This window comes from Nomascus leucogenys, chromosome 22a, assembly GCF_006542625.1.
Source record: "Nomascus leucogenys isolate Asia chromosome 22a, Asia_NLE_v1, whole genome shotgun sequence".
In the NCBI taxonomy this organism is placed as follows: Eukaryota; Metazoa; Chordata; class Mammalia; order Primates; family Hylobatidae; genus Nomascus; species Nomascus leucogenys.
The window spans coordinates 31,807,909-31,828,956 of NC_044402.1; the positions used below are offsets into that span (position 1 = coordinate 31,807,909).

Here is a 21,048-nt window from a genome sequence, read left to right on the forward strand (position 1 = left end):
TAAAAATACAAAAATTAGCTGGGCATAGTGGCGTGCACCTGCAATCCCAGTTACTTGGGAGGCTGAGGAAGGAGAATTGCTTGAACTCAGGAGGCAGAGGTTCCAGTGAGCTGAGATCATGCCATTGCACTCCAGGCTGGGCGACAGAGTGAGACTCCATCTAAAAAATAAATAAATAAAAAAAAAATAAAGACAATGCCTGTCTGTGTGCTCAACACAACAGAAAAGTATGGTGCTTCCCTCTATGGTGGCACACGACGCCTAGTGTGGTGCTGGAGAGCTCAGACCTTGGCAGTGAGCAACCTGGGCTCAGGGAGGAGTATATACACCTCCTGCAGAGAGGACCTAAATGCATAAAGAATTAGGACCAGCGACTTTAACCATTTCCCCCTCCTTGGTTTTTTTCCCTGAAACGATGTGTTTGCATCCGCATGCTAGAATGCCTTTCTGTCCTCCACAGTAATTTAATTATATAAAACTGACTGTGCAGACTCAAAATTTGGGGCATTTGGCATTCTTGCAAAGCCAGACTCTAGGAAACATGCCCATTGCCGAACACATTGGATGTGGTTTAGGTAGCAAAGCAAATGACCTAACAAGGAATATATGTGCTGAGCCTAGTTCCTGTTAAATTAATAGATTCACGTTCTGGCACATCCACAACCTCACAAGTCATAGCAACCGGATGACGGCATGGCAACACAACAGCTGCGGCCACTGCACATGAGAAAAATCAGAGCCTAGTGTCTCTGGAGGGAAAACAGAAACAGCCTCTACAATTGCTGGCTTGTACTGGATTGACTGAAGGGAGGGAGCCGTGGGGGCAATCACAAGTAGATGCCTGCCCTGGTCAGGGATGGAGTATGACATCTCTCTTGCTTCCTGAAACTTTGTTTTATATTTTAAAAGTAAATAATTTGTTCCAGCCAGAGAGGAAATGATGCTGAGAGAAAGACACCATCACGTGGACAGAATGTTCTCCCTCGCCCTGGCAGCAGTGTGGAGGTGATCCTTATCAGAGATAGTCCACGACTTGCTCTTCAACAGCAGGACCACAAGCCTTTCTTCCTAGTTTTTTGACCCTCCACCCCAACCAAAATCGCCTACCCCTTCTGGCTGCCAGGGTTGAAGGCCATTCTTGCCAACTCTCCTTCTAGGATGAAGCCCTGACTCCACAGCCACTGTTTGGGCCAAGCCCTCAGGGATCAGGGTAAATGCCTGGAGGGGGAGGAAGAGGATGCCTGGACAGATGTCAATTCTGGTGACACAAAGACATCTGCATGTGCTGTCAGGTAGGTGACACTCAATACCAGGGCTGCCTGGGACCAAGCAGGAGTCCACACCCCCTGACCTAGTTTAAATTCAAGAATGACCCTTGCTCTGCAAAAGGACTGAGAGCTGGGGCTTCTGTTCTTGGGGTTTGTGTCTTAGGCTTAGATCTGGCTCTGGCCCCTGCTTTCCTTTCCATGTTCTATCAGGAAGGCCGTGCAGGGTTGTCACTGGGTCCCCAAGGATTCTCTATTGGTCTCTGTGTTATTTGTGGCCATGTAATGAATTCCTCAAAACACAGCAGCTTAAGACAACATTTATTATCTTATAGTTTCTGTGGGTCAGGAATCCAGGCAGCTTAGCTGGGTGCCTCTGCCTGAAGGGCCCAAGGGAGGCCCTTCAGCTGCTGGCTGGGGTTGAAGGTCTTATCTGAAGTCTTGATTAATATGGGGGGAAGGAGAGGCATCCCTTTCCAAGCTCCCTCAAATGGTGATTGGCAGGCCTAGCTCCCTTTCTACCAGGCTGCCTTAGGACGTGGCAGTTGGCTTCCCCCACAGTGAGTGTTCCGATAGAGTGAAAGGCATACAAAGGACCCAGTATGGAAGCTGCAGTTTTTTTTTATAACCTAGTCTCAGAAGTAACATCACATCACTGGCCATATTCTATTTGTCAGAACTCAGTCAATGGATTCAGCCTACACTTCAGGAGAGAGGATTATACAAGGGTATGAATACCTGGAGGCAGAGATCACTGGCAGCGGGCGCATCTTAGAGGCTGTCTGCCACATCCTCCACTTGGTGCCCTGGTACTCCAGCAACTGCCACCCTATATAGAGAAAAAAGCAATGTATGTGTAAGTGTCAGGCCTTCACACATTTACACTGTCTGCTAATTACTCCTGGGCATGCAGAAATACTGAATATTCATGAAATTGTGACTGAAAATTTGGAATTGCATACGGAACAAAAAAAATATTCAGCTCTTGTTTTAGCAAATATGGAGTATCACATGATTGCCTTTAGAAGCCTGGCTAACATATTCTCTCATTGGTTGCCTTAAGCAGAATGCACTAAGGAATTACTTCTATTTATTCCAAAATTGAAATGGGCAATCCCTTCACCATCTCCCCACAATAGTGTGATGTAAGAAGAATTTCAGGGAAGTTTAATTATTGAGTCTAATGATGCACTTATTTCTCAAAGCAGTATTATTTTTCTTGCATTGCACATTTTGTATTTATAATGTGCCATTAATTTCTTAGTAAAAATCAGAACTAGGGCGTAGCAGCTGCAACGTGGAGGATTTCATGTTGCTAGGAGAGCTTCGATCTTCATACTGCCTATCTTTGGGTGAGTCTGTGGCTTTCCATGAGGGATTAACACAGACCTGGGGATCATTTCCCAAATGTCATTTTCCATCAGTCTTACATCCACCTTTCTGAACAAAGCCTTCACTCAAGTTTATGGTTTCCTGTGTTTTCATAAAAAGATGAAGCATTGAAAGGGGGGAGGTTTTATCTGGCCAATGTGCTAGGAGAAGCAGTATTTGGGGAAAAAAGGAAAATTGTTGAGCCCTAACTGATGCTTTTGAACCACCTATTAAAAGGTCCCTGTTTTCCACGACAAGCTACAATGAAGCTAATGTTTCTGTCATGAAAGCCCTTCACTGCAGTTTCGAATGTCTTTTTTTTTTTCACCAGCAAAGGCTAACCCCGTTTTTTTCTCTAGCCTTATGAGATCAGGAGTTCTTCCTTGAAGACTGCTGTTTAACGACTTGGTTGCTACTTATCCTAAAGGTGGCTTTCCGTTGTACTTTTTAATAAGGTGAGCACATTTATTTTGAGCAATGATAAATTTCAGGATTACTATTGCCTGAAGCTGCCCTTCTCAGGCCTCCACCCTACCCTCAAAGTCACTTTTGACCGGTGATGAAACACAGAATGCATCAGACTCCATTCTCTGTGAGTTGAGTGTAAAGGAAGAGGTGGAAATCGCGGGGGAGGATTAGAACAGAAACCATTCTGCAGCCCCAGCTTGGGCGCTGAAATAGCCCCCAGAAGTGTGATACGTGGTAAACGTCTTGCTCACTTATAACCCTAGAAATGACGAGGGACATCATGCAGACTTTCAGAGAGAACGTGGGGACAGGGATCCTTGTTTTAAGGCCCACTTTAGGCATTAAGAACACACAGAGCACACTGCTTTCTGACATGACCTTTTTAGCCCCAACACCAAACGGAAAAACTTTTTCTTTCCCCTCCCCCACGGCTTTGTTTGTGTACTGGTGTTTGCCCTGGAACCCCAGCTTTCCGGGGACCCTGAACCCCATCACCACCTTCCAGACCAGCCTGAGAGCAGGGGACTCCAGCGCGGGGCCCCGGATCGCACTTCGGCGAGAAACGACGCGGCTGGAGTGAGCCTTCCCTCCCGGAGGGGGTGTGCAGGCTAGGCGGCCGGCAGCGCAGGGCTGCCCGCTCCCCCGCAGCCGAGGGCGCGCAGAGCGGGGAGACGGCGCCTGGGGCCAGGGGCGCGCGGAGCCGGGGGCGCGGGCGGGGCGGGCGGCTGCAGGGCCCGGCGCGCCACCGCGCGAGCTGCTGGGTCACAGCCCGGGCCGCGCCGCCCGCTCCGCGAGGAAGTGACGACTGCGCCGTCCCGAGAGCAACAAAGTTTGAGTCTGCAGGCCGCACTCGCCTGCGCCCCGCACCTCTCCGAGCAGCCCGGGGATCCAGCACGCAGGTGAGCCGCGGGCTCGGCGCCCCCTCCCGCCACCGGGCGCCGGCGTGGGGCTCGGAATCGTTCCGGGGCTCGGGCTGGGCCGCGCGGGCGCGGATGTGGCGGGCCGGGTTGGGCCGGGCGCTGGGGTGCGGGGGTGCTGCAGGGAGGGAGCTCGGCGGCCGGGGTGGGTGCGCCGAGCTGCGCCAGTGTTGTCGCCGCTTTGCCGCGGGACTTCAAACAGCAAGGGCTGCAGCGGGGCCAGCTCCAGGCGCCGTTGGCCTGGGGTGGGGTGGGGGGAAGGGGCTTTCCGGGGCCTACGTCTGCAGCCACCCCTCCGCCCAGCGCCTCCATCCCTGCAGGCTGGGCGCAGCTCTCGGCCCCCGCCGGGTGCTTCCCTGGGAAATGACCTCTTCCTCTTCGCAGCCCTTGTCGAGGGCGCAGGAAGGAAGTTAAAGGAACTTTCCCCGGACTTATATTTGCTCGGCCTTCCTGGGACGAAGAGCAGAGCAGCTCGAAAGTTTGGGAAAACAACCCTACGCATTTCCAGAAAACCAAACCGGAATTGCCTCCAAGCCCCCTTGAAATGAATCGCTCCTGACTCCCCCTCTACCTTCCCCAACCATGTCCCAAACCTGACAGTGATCGCTAAGGCCTAACACTTCGCAATTTAGCCATAAAAACTGTCAGCACACCCACGTACATATGTGAGTGTTTTCTATATAAAACTCAGAAACCCGCTTCCAGCGGACTCTGTGGCATCTCGTTCTTTTCTGTTTCCTAAAACTGCAAGGGCTGCAGGAATGTGCTGCAGGAACTTTGACGGTGGTTCCCGCCGCCCTCGGTAGCCTCGTGGCGCAGGGTTTTTTAAAGAACAGCTGAGAAGTTTGGGACATCCCTGCAGAGTAACTCGGGGCTGGCGGCCCGGGCCAGTGGCGAGACTGCAACTGTAGCGGCGGCGGCGGGGACACGTTGGTGTGTGCAGGAAAGTGCGTCCGAGCCGTGGAGACTCGAGATGGGGTGTCCTAGAGGTTGAATGGTGCAGTTCCTAGCAGCAGCTTCCTGCCGGCCTGTAATTACAGCGTGATTGCACAGTCAGGCATTGTTGGCGTGGATGTTTATACACAGGCTATTGTGCAAGTCCTCGGTGGTGGCGAACAAAACGCAGCTTTGCATTGCAAATGCCCAGGATAGATCTGGGTCTGAGCTGCAGTCTCCAAATTCTTTTTGCCCTTTAACCCTACCTAGGTGATTTATTTCTTTACCTCTCTCACTTTTGACGACTTGTCCAAAGCCTGAGATGTGGGGTGGACTCGGGAGGCCACTACACTCCTGTCTTAGGCAGCCTGAAAACTATCCCAGGAACTGTACCCTTATTTGTCTCTGGAGAAAATGTGGGATGACGTCAGTAAGAAAAGGAGATGGGAGATGGCTATCAACCTCTTTAAACGGGAAAGCTGTTTGAATTAGCAAAATCGCACGGGTGGCTGGGTTGGGGCTGAGTTGCAAAGAGGACTCGTCAGACCATGTGTGACTGAGCTGGCGTGCTAGACTTTAAGCCTGGAAGTGTCAGCTGCAGAAACTTAGTAGGTGGTGGGTCCTAATTCCTTTATTGTGTTCTGGGCAAAGAGGAAACGTGCAAGTGCTGGCACTTTTGTCTGTGCTGGTGGTCTGGGTCTGGGAGGGGCAGAGGAGTGACTCCTCCAGAGGAGCCCTAGGCCCACTTTCTTAGTAGGGACTATGGCACAGACCAGAGCAGGGATCCTCCCATCTGCCATGCTGCCTTGCAGGAAGGGAGCCAAGCCTGCAAGTATGGAAAGAAGGCAAACAGTTTCTTGTTGAGGGCCTTACAGGAGGATAATTGTATAGAGAGATTTAAAACACGGTAAAAAAAAAAAAAAGCGTGTATTGGATTTGTGCAGGGCCATTGTTTTCACATTCTAAATCTCAACCTGATAACTCCCTGTCCTAGGCAGAAGACGCTCATGGGGAGCACTCAGCCCAGCTAGGTTGCTGTGTGGCTAGGTGGTACCACCTTATGCCAGGCATGGGCAGCCTCTCTGCTCAGAGTGGCAGGTACTGATGATTCCAGTGCACTGGAGTTTTTCCATGCCTGGCCTTCTTTCCAGCCAAGTATCTGAGCTTCACCTGGAGGAAAAATGCTGTTTTGCAGCCTCATGCCGGGTGTGTGTCACGGGCACAGTGACCGTTTGTCAAACCAAAAGATTAGGGCACAGTCCCTGGCAGGTACCTGTGTGCTTCCAGAAACTCGAGGACAAACATGTAAAATCAGGACAGTTCTGGAAAGTCTGGCATGTATGGTTACAGTTGCCACAGGGGAATGAGGTTTGAGCAAAGGCAGCACTATGGTAGGAGTCACCACAGGTTGCACAACCCTCTTTTCTAGAGACATTTGGTTTTTACTGATCTTGACTGTGAAGGTCCTGGTTTAGCTGGATCACCTGACCAGGACTGCCATAATGAAGGCCTGCTGGTGCCTGGCACTAGTCTTGAGGGGCAGGAGAGGGGATCGTTCCCTTCTGACCCCAAAGCTTTGAGTTTGCAGTCCTTTGTGTTCGTGTAGAATTTACAGAGACTAAAAGTGACCCAAAGCCCTCCAGAGTGTGGCTGGGAGAGTGGAAGGGAGGGGCCTCTTGTAAAGGCCAGAGAAAGAAGGAAGCCAGGCTCCAGGGAGCTGCGGAGCCACATGCAGGCCCCGCACCTTCAGTTCCCTCTGGCAGATTTTTGTGCATAACTCATGCCCTTTCCCTGGCTTGCTCAGCTTTGCCTCTGCATTCAGGGAGCTTGCCCCGAAGTTGTTACACAGAGACAGAATCGTAACCCTGACTTCCTCCTTCACCTTACCTAAATGGTGGTTTATAACTTGAAGTTGCTGCCTAGTTCACGGCTCCTGAGCAGCCCTGCTTGCTGCCTTGCCATGCACAATTAGGAACAACAGTGAAAAAGCTCTGATTCAAAACTTGACAAGGGATTTTAAAAACAGTTTTATTGTTCTAAGAGGAAAAAATATTGGAGGTACTTTAGGAACCCAGCAACTCTGGCAGAAACCCTGAGGTGCCACTGAGAGAAGCCAATGCAGGAGTCTCCTGGAGAGGGTGGTCTTCAAAGGGAGGCTGCCCAGGCCCAGTATTGCTATTTCCATTCATCTGCCCCTTCCTAGCTGCCCCACTTCCTATACCACAACCCAGTGTTTTGACATCACAACTCACCTCCAAAAAAGGAGGCCGAACACCCCCAGCTAAAGAGGGCATTCCAGTCACATAAGAACGCGCTACAGTTTTCCAGACACCACGGCTGGCAGTTCTGTCCTGCAGATTTGTTTCCTTCTTTAAAATGTGCCCCTCTTCATTTCTTGTTCTCACTGAGGCATCTCTTTGTGAGCCCCTTAAACCTTCTTTTTTCTCGTCTGCATGACACAGGGCAAACGCTTTACGATTTTCTGTCTCAAGTGCCACTTGAAATACACACAGGGCTTTGAATAAGCTTCGGATAAAGGCCTGCTCTGTAATCTCACTTAAAATGCCTCTTTGCAAGGGTCATCTTCCTGCTCAGCAACCTTCAATGGCTCCCCACTGTCTGCATGGTAAGGATCAAACTTCTAGGCCGGCAGTTAGGGCCCTTCTCCACAGGGGTCTGACCTTTGCTGCTCTCCCGTCCTAACCCTCGGCTCTGACCCGGTGACCCACTCTGTGTGTTTGTCCAAACCACTGGTGGCAAGAATTCCTACCTCCCGTGCTTCCCCAGAGGACTGGAATGCCTCCTTCCTCTCATCCACTTGGCTCAGTCCTGCTCCCCTTCCAGTCCTGTTTGTGTCCTCCTCCTTGAGAATTTCTCCCTGTCCCACCCTGTGGGCCTGCCCCTGGGACTCCAGCAACATCACCCTGGGCCCTGTGCTGAGGAAAAGCTTGAGTCCTGGTCTAAGAATATTCACTTTCTCTTTTGGGCCATGACTTTGATCATATCCCCTGTTCAGCAGGGGTGAATAAATATTACAATTCTTCAACTAAACTGGAAGCCCTGTTTTATATATCTTTGTATCCCCAGGCCTGGTGCCCCACTCATAGCAAGTCTCAATAAATGTTTTATGATGCTGATACAAAGAGCAGTGGCCATCAGATTTCGTCCACTTGGACACCCAAGCCAAGCACCAAAGGCCGTGGTTCCTGGTCTCAATTCTGAACATTAAGCCAAGCCTGCCTCCTCTGCCTGTTAGTCGCTCTCAGGCTCCTCCTGGCTTTGCACCTCATTGTTTTGCTCCATTTCCAGCATCTCTTTCCTGACTGTCAGTATCTTCCCAGCTTTGGCCCTGGCTCCTTTTGTCCCAGTCAGCCTGCCCTGTGATGCCCTACGCCTCTGCTCTGGCTCTGAGGTGAGATGGTTTGTTACTTGGGTTGGCCTGACCTTCTGAGGAACCAATCTGATAGAAGGAGGTAGGACCAACTTGCAGGCAAGACTCGTGAAGACAGCCAGGCGCGGTGGCTTATGCCAATAATCCCAGCACTTTGTGAGGCCGAGGTGGAAGGATCACTTGAGCCTAGAAGTTCAAGACCAACCTAGGCAATGTGGCAAGACCCCTTCTCTATAAAAAAATGCAAAAAATTAGTCAGGCATGGTGGCACGTGCCTGTAGTCCCAGTTACTTGAGAGGCTGAGGTGGGAGGATTGCATGCCACTGCACTCCAGCTTGGGTGACAGAGATTCTCTCTCTCTCTTCATATATCTATCTATCTATATATAGACTGTGAGGAGGGCAAAGTGAGGCTTCTTGGTTGGCCGGATGCTTGTTTTGCCCAAATAGGTGTTGAACTTACAAAACCAGGCTAAACTATAAAACTGAGTTTTGGGGAGATCCTGGCTGAACCCTAGCATTGGACTTGGCTAGGAGGACTGTGTTGCCTTTAGCCAGTCCTCATGCTGTTAATCACAACCTTGCCTCATAAGCCAGATTCTTTCACATACTATAAAATGCACGTATAAGCTAGATTCTTTTAAAGTTTTGTTTTATTTACAAATAGAATCTGGTAGATTCCTGTTTTTTACTCCACCCAGGCTGGAGTGAAGTGGTGTGATCTTGGCTCACTGCAACCTCCGCACCCCAGGTTCAAGCGATTCTCCTGCCTCAGCTTCCTGAGTAGCTGGGATTATGGCCGCCTGCCACCACGCCTGGCTAATTTTTGTGTTTTTAGTAGAGACAAGGTTTCCCCATGTTGGCCAGGCTGGTCTTGAACTCTTGACCTCAGGTGATCCACCCGCCTTGGCCTCCCTAACCTCAAAAAGTGTTGAGATTACAGGCGTGTGCCACTGTGCCTGGCCTGAAGTCACTTTTTTTTTTTTTTTTTTTTTTTTTGAGACAGAGTTTCTCTCTTGTTGCCCAGGCTGGTGTGCAATGGCACGATCTTGACTCACCATAATCTCTGCCCGCTGGGTTCAAGTGATTCTTCTACCTCGGCCTCCCGAGTAGCTGGGATTACAGGCATGCGCCACCACACCTGGCTAATTTTGTATTTTTAGTAGAGACAGTGTTTCTCTATGTTGGTCAGGCTGGTCTCGAACTCCCCACTTCAGGTGATCTGCCCTCCTCGGCCTCCCAAAGTGCTGGGATTACAGGCATGAGCCACCACGGCCGGCCTGAAGTCAGTTTTAATTGAAAGTTCTTAATAAACGTAAAAGGGTGAAACTGGGATTTACATATTTCTGAAAAATTATGTATAAACTGAATTTAATAAATCAACATTTTTTCGGATGTGCTATTTTGCAAAATAATCAACTTTTAGAACTGGATAGGATCTTACAGACTATTATCATCCAGCCCCAGTTTTATAGTAACTGTAGTAACAGCATCTCCGATAATCCCATGGTTAAGGATTTAAAGCTTGGAAGGAAACCTGTGCTAACTCTCATTTTAACTGAGGCTTAGAGAGGATAAGTTCCTTCTCCAAGTTCCCACAGCTGTTGAATGGAAGAGTCAGGCACAAACCCCATTCTCCATTTCCACTGGCCATCCTGCATTGATAATTAGGCATCATAATCGTCAGTTTCAGTGGGTTATTTGTAAACCAAGGACTCCATCTTCTCAGTTTCCCTAAGGCAGTACTCAAAGATTTAAAAAGATGAAACTTAAACAACAACAACAACAACAACAAAAACTGGGAGTGAAGAGGTCTTTGAGAGTGAGATGAGTATTTAATAGCTTTTACCATTATATTATCTCATTGTAGTCTTAATGGTTCGTAATTGCTATCAAAGCCCCAAAGTTTCCTACCCAGGCTCAGTTGGCCAACAAGATTACTTACTGTTTTCTAAGTGCAGAACATGGGTTGAACAACACCAAGAAGACAGAGGAATGCTCCCTGTTCCCAAGATACAGGCAGGAGAAGGCCCAGGAACACAGACATGGCACTCTTCGAACAGCCTGTTAATGCAGGGCCAGCTGTCCTCACTGGCCATTTGTAGAACAGCTGCAGTGCTGTCAACCATGTGTGTGGCACAATGAGTGTGCAAAGCAGAGTGCCACGTGCTCCTTACCCCCAGGATGCTTCAAGCCTAGCTCCTGAGATAGGTCATACCCATGCATGAGTGAGTGAAAGAATGAAGAACCCAAGGAAAAGTCCCTTATAAACCATGACGGGGAAGGTCACTACTGTTATGGCTATGGCCTCTTTTCTTTTTCTCCGTAACTGGGGAAGTCAGATTCTAAATGCATGTGGTCAGCAAGGCTTCCTTGGAGAGATGGTGGAAGAAATCCTGAGCCTTTCCACCACCTCTAGAGCAAGTGGAAGAGGGTGGGATGGGGGAAGAACTGAGAGCGGATCTGTCAGTGGGAGAGTATAATTTGATGGAGTGGCATTTTCTGAGGTTCAGATTCTAAAGTCAGTGTGTAATATGAAATATAAGAATATAATCGGCCGGATGTGGTGGCTCACGCCTGTAATCCCAGCACTTTGGGAGGTCGAGGCTGGTGGATCATGAGGTCGGGAGATTGAGACCATCCTGGCTAACATGGTGAAACCCCGTCTCTACTAAAAAATACAAAAAAATTAGCCGGGCGTGGTGGCAGGCACCTGTAGTCCCAGCTACTCGGGAGGCTGAGGCAGGAGAATGGTGTGAACCCGGGAGGCGGAGCTTGCAGTGAGCTGAGGTGGCGCCACTGCACTCCAGCCTGGGTGACAGAGCGAGACTCCGTCTCAAAAAAAAATAATAAAAAAATTAAAAAATAAAAAGAATATAATCAAGATTAACCTTGAAAGTCCTTTAGGAGGGCACCAGGTAGGCAACAGACACACTGGCTCTTGATGTGTAAATTCACCTTAGCCTGCTCCTCTAGTTCTGGAAGAAGTTGCACTTTTTTTTTTTTTGAGATGGAATCATGCTCTGTCTCCCACGCTGGAGTGCAGTGGTGCAATCTAGGCTCACTGCAACCTCCGCCTCCTGGGTTCAAGCGACTCTCCTGCCTCACCCTTCTGAGTGGCTGGGACTACAGGCGCCCGCCACCACACCTGGCTAATTTTTTAATTTTTTTATTTTTAGTAGACACAGGGTTTCACCATGTTGGCCAGGCTGGTCTCGAACTCCTAGCCTCAAGTACTCCACCTGCCTCTGCCTCCCAAAGGCCTGGGATTACAGGCGTGCGCCAACTATGCCCAGCTATTTCTTCTTGTTCTATTATTTTTTTTTGTTTGTTTTCCTTTTCCTCCTGCCTCCCTAACTTCCTCCTTCCTCCTTCCTCCTGTCTTCCTTTGTCTTCTGTCTTCTGCTAAGCTTGACCATTTGAATTTGCATAAGTTAAATGAACATGTGAACAGATTCCATTGTCCTGTGTCTCTTGAGAAGGTCATGGGTGCTATAAGTTAGGAAATCATCATATGAGATTAAGCATGAAAGGCTCTTAGACTGAATGGGCAGAGTGCGATGGAGAGGAGATCCATGGAGTAAGTTTTAACCTGCAGTTATATCATCCAGGATTGCAGACGAAAAACTTGTGCTTGGGTTGACCCAGCCCTGGTGTGGGGCTGGGAGAGGGCAGTGCCCATGTGCAGCAGACACTTTACACTAAGGGCCTGGCCCTCCATGTCCCCTCCTCAGCCTCCCCATTGCAGGCCACTATAAGAAGCTTGCCAGGAATCGACCAGCAAGATGTGTCTGCTTCCTCTGTGGCCTCCCCATAGCACATGCTCTGGAACAACTTAGAAGCCAATAGCCACTCCCTGACCCCCTCTTCCACTTGCACTAGAGGTGGTGGAAAGGCTCAAGATTTCTTCCACCATCTCTCCAAGGAGGCTGTGCTGACATGTGGCATTTAGGATCTGACTTCTCCAGTTATGGAGGAAAAGAAAAGTAGCTGTAACCACAACAGTAGTGACCTTCCCCATCACGGTTTTTTTTTTTTTTTTTTTTTTTTTCCGAGACAGAGTCTTGCTCTGTCGCCCAGGCTGGAGTGCAGTGGTGCAATCTCAGCTCACTGCAACCTCTGCCTCCTAGGTTCAAGCGATTCTCCTGTTCTCCTGCCTCAGCCTCTGGAGTAGCTGGGATTACAGGCGTGTGCTGCCGTGCCTGGCTGATTTTTGTATTTTTAGTAGAAACAGGGTTTCACTATGTTGGCCAGGCTGCTCTTGAACTCCTGACCTCAGGTGATCCACCAGCCTCGGCCTCCCAAAGTGCTGGGATTACAGGCGTGAGCCACCACGCCCGGCTCCCATCATGGTTAGAAGGTGCGTTCTATCAGGTTCTTCATTCTTTCACTCACTCATGCATTTATTGAGCCCTTACTGTGTACTTGGCTCTGTGCTTGGTACTGGGGATACAAAGATAAAGAAGCTTCAGATCCCCACTTTAAGGTGCTCATGGTCTGTGAGGGAGACAAACATCTACAAAAGTCAAGAGCAGTTAAGTGCTGCAGGTATCAATGTCAAGGTGTTCAGAGGGCTCCTGCACTCAGAAGAGAGGACTGGCCACTTCTACCACGGCCAGGGGAGAGAGGCATGTCAGGAAAGGTTTAGGACAACCCCAGTGCCTTGCACGGTACTTGTGCCTGGTGAATGCTGTGGAATTAACGAATGACAGGCGTCCTGGAGAAGCTGTTTGAGCTGAGTGCTGAAAAACGAGTAGGCATCAACCAGGTGGCAAAGGGAGTCAGGGCATTCTAGGTACAGGGAGCAGCTCAGACAAGGCCTGGAGGCACAACATGACACCATTTGCTCTGGGGACTGCAAGTGGTGGGGCAGTGGAGCATGGCTGAGAGGGGTGCAGAAAGGGGCAGGCAGGGCTGGGCTGTGGGCCAGAGGAGCCCGTGTGCAGGTAGAAGGAGATGCTGGCATAGCTCAGGTCTCAGGTCGGCCCACAACAGAAGCTGACTGTAGCTAAATTGAGGAGAAAAGAAATGTATTGGAAGGCTGTCTGGTGGCTCACTGAATGTCCGAGAAGGCTGGAGAATGAGGCTCAGAAATTGATCAGGACTTGTGGAAAGTTGGGTGGCTGGAACCAAAGCCATGGTGACGATGCTGCTGACCTGGCAGCACTGCTGCCAGCAGACCTGGATGCTGCCACCCCTTCCAGAATGGGTACTGAACTCTCCCCACTTTTTTGTGCCACTCGCTCCAGAGGCAAAGCCTAGGCTGAGCGTGTGGTTGGCCCTGCTTAGGTCATGTTCTTGCTGTTATGGTTCTGAACTTTTTTTATTTTTATTTTTATTTTTATTTTTATTTTTTTGAGACGGAGTCTCGCTCTGTCCCCCAGGCTGGAGTGCAGTGGCGCGATCTCGGCTCACTGCAAGCTCCACCTCCCGGGTTCATGCTATTCTCCTGCCTCAGCCTCCCGAGTAGCTGGGACTACAGGCACCCGCCAACACGCCCGGCTAATTTTTTGTATTTTTAGTAGAGACGGGGTTTCACCGTGTTAGCCAGGATGGTCTCGATCTCCTGACCTCGTGATCCGCCCGCCTCGGCCTCCCAAAGTGCTGGGATTACAGGCTTGAGCCACCGCGCCCGGCCTTTTTTTAATTTTTTTTATTTTTGAGACAGTCTTGCTCTGTTGCCCAGGCTGGAGTGCAGTGGCGTGATCTCGGCTCACTGCAACCTCTGCCTCCCGGGTTTAAGCTATTCTCTGCCTCAGCCTCCCGAGTAGCTGGGACTACAGGCACCCGCCACCACGCCAGGCTAATTTTTGTATTTTTAGTAGAGATGGGGTTTCACCATCTTGGCCAGGCTGGTCTTGAACTCCTGACCTCGTGATCCACCCGCCTCGGCCTCCCAAAGTGCAGGGATGACAGGCATGAGCCACCACGCCCGGCTGATGTTATGGTTCTGAAGAGCAAGGCTCTGGAGGCTGCAGCCTCCCCAGCAGAGAGTGGAACTCTGCCTCCTCTCAGGACTCACAACCACAGGTGCCTGAAACTACGGGAGGGGTGCATATGCCAGGTGGACAGATGTCTCCCATAGAGCTTGGAGGCCATTCTAGCCTTCAAATTGGGATGATGGGGCCGTTCTGGATGTGGGAAGAGGAGACAGGGCATCCCCCTTGGGCCACTGAAAACATCCACATTTTTTTTTTTTTTTTTTTTTAATTTAAACAGAGATGGGGTTTTGCCATGTTGCCCAGGCTGGTCTTGAATTCCTGGGCTTAAGCCAGCCTCCCACCTTGGCCTTCCAAAATGTTGGGATGACAGGCATGTGCCACTATACCTGGCCAACATCCACATCTTGAGCTTAATCTGTTTGGACATCTTTCTGAATCCTTAGCCTCCCGCTGAGCTTTAGGAATGTTATATGCCCAGAAGATCTGAGTGTTTCATTAGTAATTGGAATTCTCTGGAATCTGACTATTCCAGTGGAAAAGGGAGATCATCCCGGCATCTGGATCCTCCCTGCACATTTGATTCCACTTGGAAAACTTCAGTGCTGCCTTTCGAGGACAGAGGCCGAGGGTTGGCTCTCTCCAACAGGTGGTTGCAGCTTGAATTCTGCTTCTTCCCCAAGGTTGGGTGAGACTCTCGGGGCCACAGGGTGCTTGCGAGGTGCCACTTTGCTTTTCAGGCTAGAAGTTGGAGTTCTGGTTTCAGGCTTGGTTTGTGGAACAATTGAGGCCCCTGGTGTCTAAGCGGCCCAGGTGATCTCTCCAGTTCTGAAGATGTTACCCTGGTTGAGATGTTCTACCCTGTCTCCTTTCTGAGAGCGCTAAAGGAGCTAGAGCTTTGTTTGCCTGGGGCTGTCAGCATCACCTGTCACATCCTGCCCAGTTTCCTCGTTCAGAAAAAACAAGAGGTGTCAGATAAGGTGAGCTCCAGCTCCCGTCTTGCCCTCAGATCTTTTGGGTATAACTCTTTGAAGCAAGGGCACCTTGACTGGAATCTTAGTCATTCAGTTCCATTAATCTTAGACAAAGGAATTAATTTTCTTTAAAAAGAAAAATGCAGTTTTGAACTTACTGGCTCTTTTATGCCACTGTTCCAAGACTTCCTTGGGAAAGCGGGAAGCTGCTGCCCCCAGGAAGCTGGGAGTGTCATGAGCTGGGCTCTGGACTGGAAGTGATTCCTGATCCTGAGGCTTGGTAAGCAATGCATGGCCAGGTTGGCTCCCCGAGGGAGGGCGCAGGGGCCTTCCTAGTTCCTGGCCAGTGTTGGTTCTGGCCTAGTTTACACTGAACTTGCCCATTTTTGTCCAGGTGAAATGAAATTGTACTAAAAGCGGCATTAAAGTGGAAAAGAAGTCTTGAAGAACCTGAATTATTTTACTAAAACACAGCTTTGGTCATGTCACCCCCTCGTAATCTTTGAGAGCTGCCCAGGTTCTGCAGAAGGAGCCCCACACTCCTTAGAATGGCACATGTACCCTTGTTTGAGCCCTGGCCCACCTTTCTGGCCTTTTTCTTACCACTACCCCTTCCCTAGCATGGCCCTTTTTGTTCCAGCCGGCCTCTCACTGCTCCTGGACGCACTTCTCTCGCCTTGTTATATGCTCTTGGCCTTTGCTTATTGTTGTCTCTTCCACCTGGAATGCCCTCTCTGGCCTTTTCCTCCTGGCAGATGCCCACAGGGCCAGCCAGGAGTCACCTGCTCCATGCTGCCTTCCTGAGTTGCCACCGTGGCATTTCTGCAATTGAACCTCCCCGCTGCAGGATGCTGGGGTCAGTTGCAGGAGTGCCTGGCTCCCCACCACCTTGGACCTGTGGCTGGCACACAGTAGGTGCCCTGTGACAGGAACGAGAAGGGCCACCTGAGGGGCTGTGAGGGAGCATCGGGCAGGCCCAGGACCTGGCCTATGTCTGGTGGACTGTGTGCTTGGTGAGCTGGCTGTCTGCATGACATCCCCAGCCTCCCTTAGCGCCTGCTGGTGGGGCTGCCACCTTGGTGGCTCTGCTGTTTGCTTGGGCCTGTCAGCAATACCCTGGTGAGAGTAGGAAGAGGATTTGGGGGTATAAAACCTGTATTGGGGCCCCACTCACCCTGAAAAGCCTTTGAGGGGACATTGAGGAGATGTCTGTGGTGAGGAGCTGGTTTAGAGGTGGCATAAGCATCTCTTCCTACTGGCCCTCCATGAAGAAGGATAAATATTAATACCAGCTGCCCTTAGAGGACCCTTTCGTTTCTCATGCTCAGCACTGTCTGTTGGCTTTGCACAGAGACAGAGCTGGGGAAAGCAAGTCTGCAGACAATGGTAGCAGAGACTGGGGCTCTTTAAAATGAAAGTCCTGTCCCACCTGGTCATGAGGCAGTCAGGACAGGCCGTGGCACTTCCTGTTCCTGTGAGGAAGAACGCATCCTCCTGACAGTGATTGCAGGGTGCAGTGGGAGCCCCATAGCAGGGATTGCAGTCTCCGTTTGTCTATGAAATGAGGGGATTAGACTACAGGGGGACCTTTCCTGTTCGAAAATTCCTGTGAATGGAGCCTGGCAGGTGGTGTCTTTATGGTGCCTCATAGTGGGACCCAGAGTTGTCACTCAGAGGCTTCCTGTCATTATCCCAGGTCTGTGTGCCACTCAGAGAGGCCTGTGGAGGAGCGGCTTTCTCACCATGGCTGATTAGTTGGACTTGCTTTTCTTTTCTTTTTTTTTTTTTTTTTTTTGAGATGGAGTCTCACCCTGTCACCCAGGCTGGAGTGCAGTGGTGTGATATCAGCCCACTGCAGCCTCTGCCTCCCAGGTTCAAGTGATTGTCCTGCTTCAGCCTCCTGAGTAGCTGGGACTACAGGTGCCTGCCACCACGCCCAGCTAATTTTTGTATTTTAGTAGAGACAGGGTTTCACCATATTGGCCAGGCTGGTCTCGAACTCCTGACCTCAAGTGATCCACCCGCCTCAGCCTCCCAAAGTGCTGAGATTATAGGCCTGAGCCACTGCGCCTGGCCTCTCTCTTTCTTTAAAGACTTTTCTTTCTTGAAGTTGAGCCACCCTTAGGGCTGAGCCTGCATGCACATGGGCCTGTTGGACCACTGGTGAGCACAGGGCTTATATTGTTTGCAGAGTATGTTTCTAGAACCTAGAAGCACATGGTATTTCCAGAATCCCCTTTAGGAACCCATGAATGTGTGTGTTTGTTCCAGGCCCCTGGAAGATCAGCTTGGAGAAACCTGAGTGGTGGAGGGAGTAGGTTGATGTCCAGGGAGGGGTGGGCTCATTTTGGGAAGGACAGAATGTGGGATCTGTCTTTGTTTCTGACTCCACAAGGCCTGCTCTCCCCTCCTTACTCATCGCAGCCTCTACCTTCCTACCCACACCTCTCTGTCCTCCTTCCTCATCCCTCCCCAGCAGGTCAATTGTATTACCTCCAACATCCACCAGTCATAGGGTATGTATTCCGAATACCAGGGACACTGAGGAGTTGGAAAAAGTGCATTATAAGAGTAGACCCTGATTGGTAGGATTGAGAGGTGTTGCTAGGAAAACTACTTTGGAAAATAGATAATCCGGGTAACTCACAAAGAACAAATATATATTTAAAATGTATGAGAAGCCAGGAGTGGTGGCTTACACCTGTAATCCCAGCACTTTGGGAGGCTGAGGTGGTCGGATCATCTGAGGTCAGGAGTTTGAGACCAGCCTGGCCAACATGGAGAAACCCCATCTCTACTAAAAATACAAATTAGCTGGGTATGGTGGTGCATGCCTGTAATCCCAGCTACTCGGGAGGCTGAGGCAGGAGAATCACTTGAACTGGGAGGCGGAGGTTGCAGTGAGCCGAGATGGCACCATTGCACTCCAGCCTGGGCGACAGAGCGAGACTCTGTCTCAAAAAAAAAAAAAAAAAAAAAAAAAACACACACACACACACACACACACACACACACACACACACACACACTAGAACTTGAAGCTGTAAGAAAATGTTAATTTCCTTTGATCTATTAGTATTGCTCTTGATACTTTAAGAATAAAGTATAAAGAATTTATTAATTCTAAAAAGGAAAAGAGCTCTAAGTACAAAGATATTTATTTATTATTATTTTTAATCTTATACCTTCCTGCACACCGAACAAAGATATTTATAGCAACATTGCTTAAAATAGAAAAAAAAAAAAAAACAAAACCAAAACTGTAAACAGCCTCAGTGTTTCATGTGGCCGTATAATTCATGATACCTAGAGTCAGTGAGTATTGTGTCACTGTTACATTAATATGAAGATAATGTTGATTCTTGGGAAAATGTTGATGAATTTAGATGAAAAAAGTAAAACACAGAATTGCATGATAAGTGCATAAAAACTGATTACACTGCTCATAGTAAAAATTGATATAATGCCGATAACTGGATTTGGGCAAAGAGGTTATGGGTAGAGCATGTGTGTGTTTGAAATTGCTTTAATAATTTATATAGCATCTATTTTTTTTTTTTATAAGACAAGGCCTTAACTTCAAAGACTTTGGATTTGGGTGGGAAGGAGGCCAGGGGGAGGGACTCCCATCTGTTACTACCAGGAAGACCAAACAGCTCTGTCTTTATCAGCTACCTGCACTGCATGCAGGGGCTGGAGGATTCAGATGGGCCTGACTTCATAGACTGGCTGAGTAACTCGGGTTCACAGCGTGGACTCTGCCTCCAGCCCCCAGCTGGCTCAGGGCCCCAGACGATTTTCACACCTGCGTTTTCATGGAACCAGTGAGCACGTGAGGCTTTGAGCCACCCGCCCACTCACCTCTGGGCTGCCTCGTACTGCAAGCCTCTGCCACAGCAGGAGGAAGCTGAGTCTCTCTTCTGCAGTTCCAACTGGCAGCAGGGAGGGTGTGCTTTGCTAGTTGACCTCCTGCAGCCTTTTCTAACCCAGGTGGGGCCCTAGTGAGGTAGTGTCTTGCGCACTTACATTGTTGCACATATTAATTGAAGTGTTGAATTTAGTTTCTCTTTAGTGCTAGCCACATCCATCCAGTTCACATCTGACCTAGCAGGCAGGGCCCTCTGACCCCACGTCTTGCCGTGAAATCTGCTGGGATGTGCAGCTGCAGGTATGGGCGTGGGGCTGAGCAGCTGTCTTCTGAGCACCTTCTCATATCTCTGTGGCATCTCAGAACCTCTGGACATCTGGTGAATGGCCTTCTCACCCACCACTCCCCTTGTGCATAGTAGCCTTTTCTTCTGAGTGGGGAGCCTTATTTTCTTAACACGTGGAGTGCCTATTTGGAGGGCCCATGATCATCCCCTCACTGTGACCAGCCCAGGAATGTGACCAGGGCAGGACAGGGAGACTCCTTGGTATTGTGCAGAGTCCCCAAGTGGGTGGCAGCTGGACAGCCCCTGGCGTACCTTGAGTTCGCAGGTTGGAGCCTGCTAAAGCTCCATCTGACAGAATGCGTGTGGAGGGATGTCCAGACCCAGCTGGGGCCCTGGTTATCTGCAGTGTATATTTGCTAAAACCAAATTCCAGAACTGTCAAAGACTAGAGTTTGTTGTTCTGTGATCAGACTGAAGTAGGACCTTGTGGCTGGAGGTGTGCCAGGGTCAGAGAGAAAATGGAGAGTGTGGGCTCAGGGCACGCCTGGATGCTCATTAGTGGTACTCAGGCCAGCTTCATGTGTTCCCTGACAAATGATGGCTGTGTGTGTGTGTTTGGAGGTGGGGGTTGGGACTGTCTCTGTGCTTTTCTAGAATATCGTGTTTATTCCTAGATGCCCCGGCCTCATCTTCATGCCCTACAGTGGCATTGAGCCTGGTTCTGATCATTGCTGGTCATGTGAATATTAAATGCCATAGTGTCTAAGGAACAAGTTGCCTTCTCGAGCCCAGGCCCCAGCAATAACTGTTCCTCTCAGTTCCCTAATTTAGAGACCACGTGTGTGCCCCAGGGTTGTCAGCAGCTCGGTTTTTTGAAGCTTGAAACACATTTCCATAGAAACAATGCTATAAATGGTGGTTGGGTACCTAGGCTAGCCCACAAAGAGCCCTGGTGTCACCTCAGAAGTTGCTGAAATAAGGTATTAGTGAAATTGAGAGCCCAAATGCAGCAGTCAGAGTTAGCACCCAGGACGCTGGAGGTTAATTGGTGTGGGTTTATTTGTGTAATTTTCTTTCTTTGGTGAGAGGTGTTTCAAAGCTCTCCAGATAAGGGATGCTGTGGAGGCACTCCCCCGCACCGTCCCCACCCAGTCACAATCCCTCCTCTCCCAGTTTACATTCCTTCTTCTTTCCTCATCAAGCCAGGGGCTTGGGCCTACCTGCCCTCTGGTATGTTTATGATGAGGAAATCCTGTTCAGTGGCCCTTACATCATCATCGTCATCATCACCATCCTCATCATCGTCGTCATCATCATCATCATCATCATCATCACCACCATCATCCTTGTTATATAAATCATCTCGATCAACTTAACAGAATAAACATGACACCTATTTAGAATTCTCTTCTGATTGCTTCTAATGTTCCTGTGAAGTTTTAACACAGCTTATAAGTTCACCTGACATATTTTTTGGTGCTGATTTTGTCACTTAACATGACTTCGCCAAATGGTTTCATCAGATAGTTTCCCTCTGTCCATCCTTTCATATTTCGTTCTGTTACTCTTCCTTACCGTACCATAATCTGAATGGGCTCTATATACAGGTGCTGTGGAGCATCTTTTGTAAAAAC

At 49.6% G+C, this 21,048-nt stretch overlaps 1 protein-coding gene across 1 annotated transcript in view; it reads left to right on the top strand.

Moving 5' to 3' along the window:
* Positions 1 to 3,820: 3,820 nt before the first annotated feature.
* The window catches only part of ELMSAN1 (ELM2 and Myb/SANT domain containing 1), a 65,028-nt gene continuing 47,800 nt past the window's right edge, over positions 3,821 to 21,048 (top strand). The window contains exon 1 of the mRNA XM_030803804.1: positions 3,821 to 4,003. The gene's annotated coding sequence lies outside the window, so the exon portion shown is untranslated. The remainder of the gene's footprint in view (positions 4,004 to 21,048) is intronic.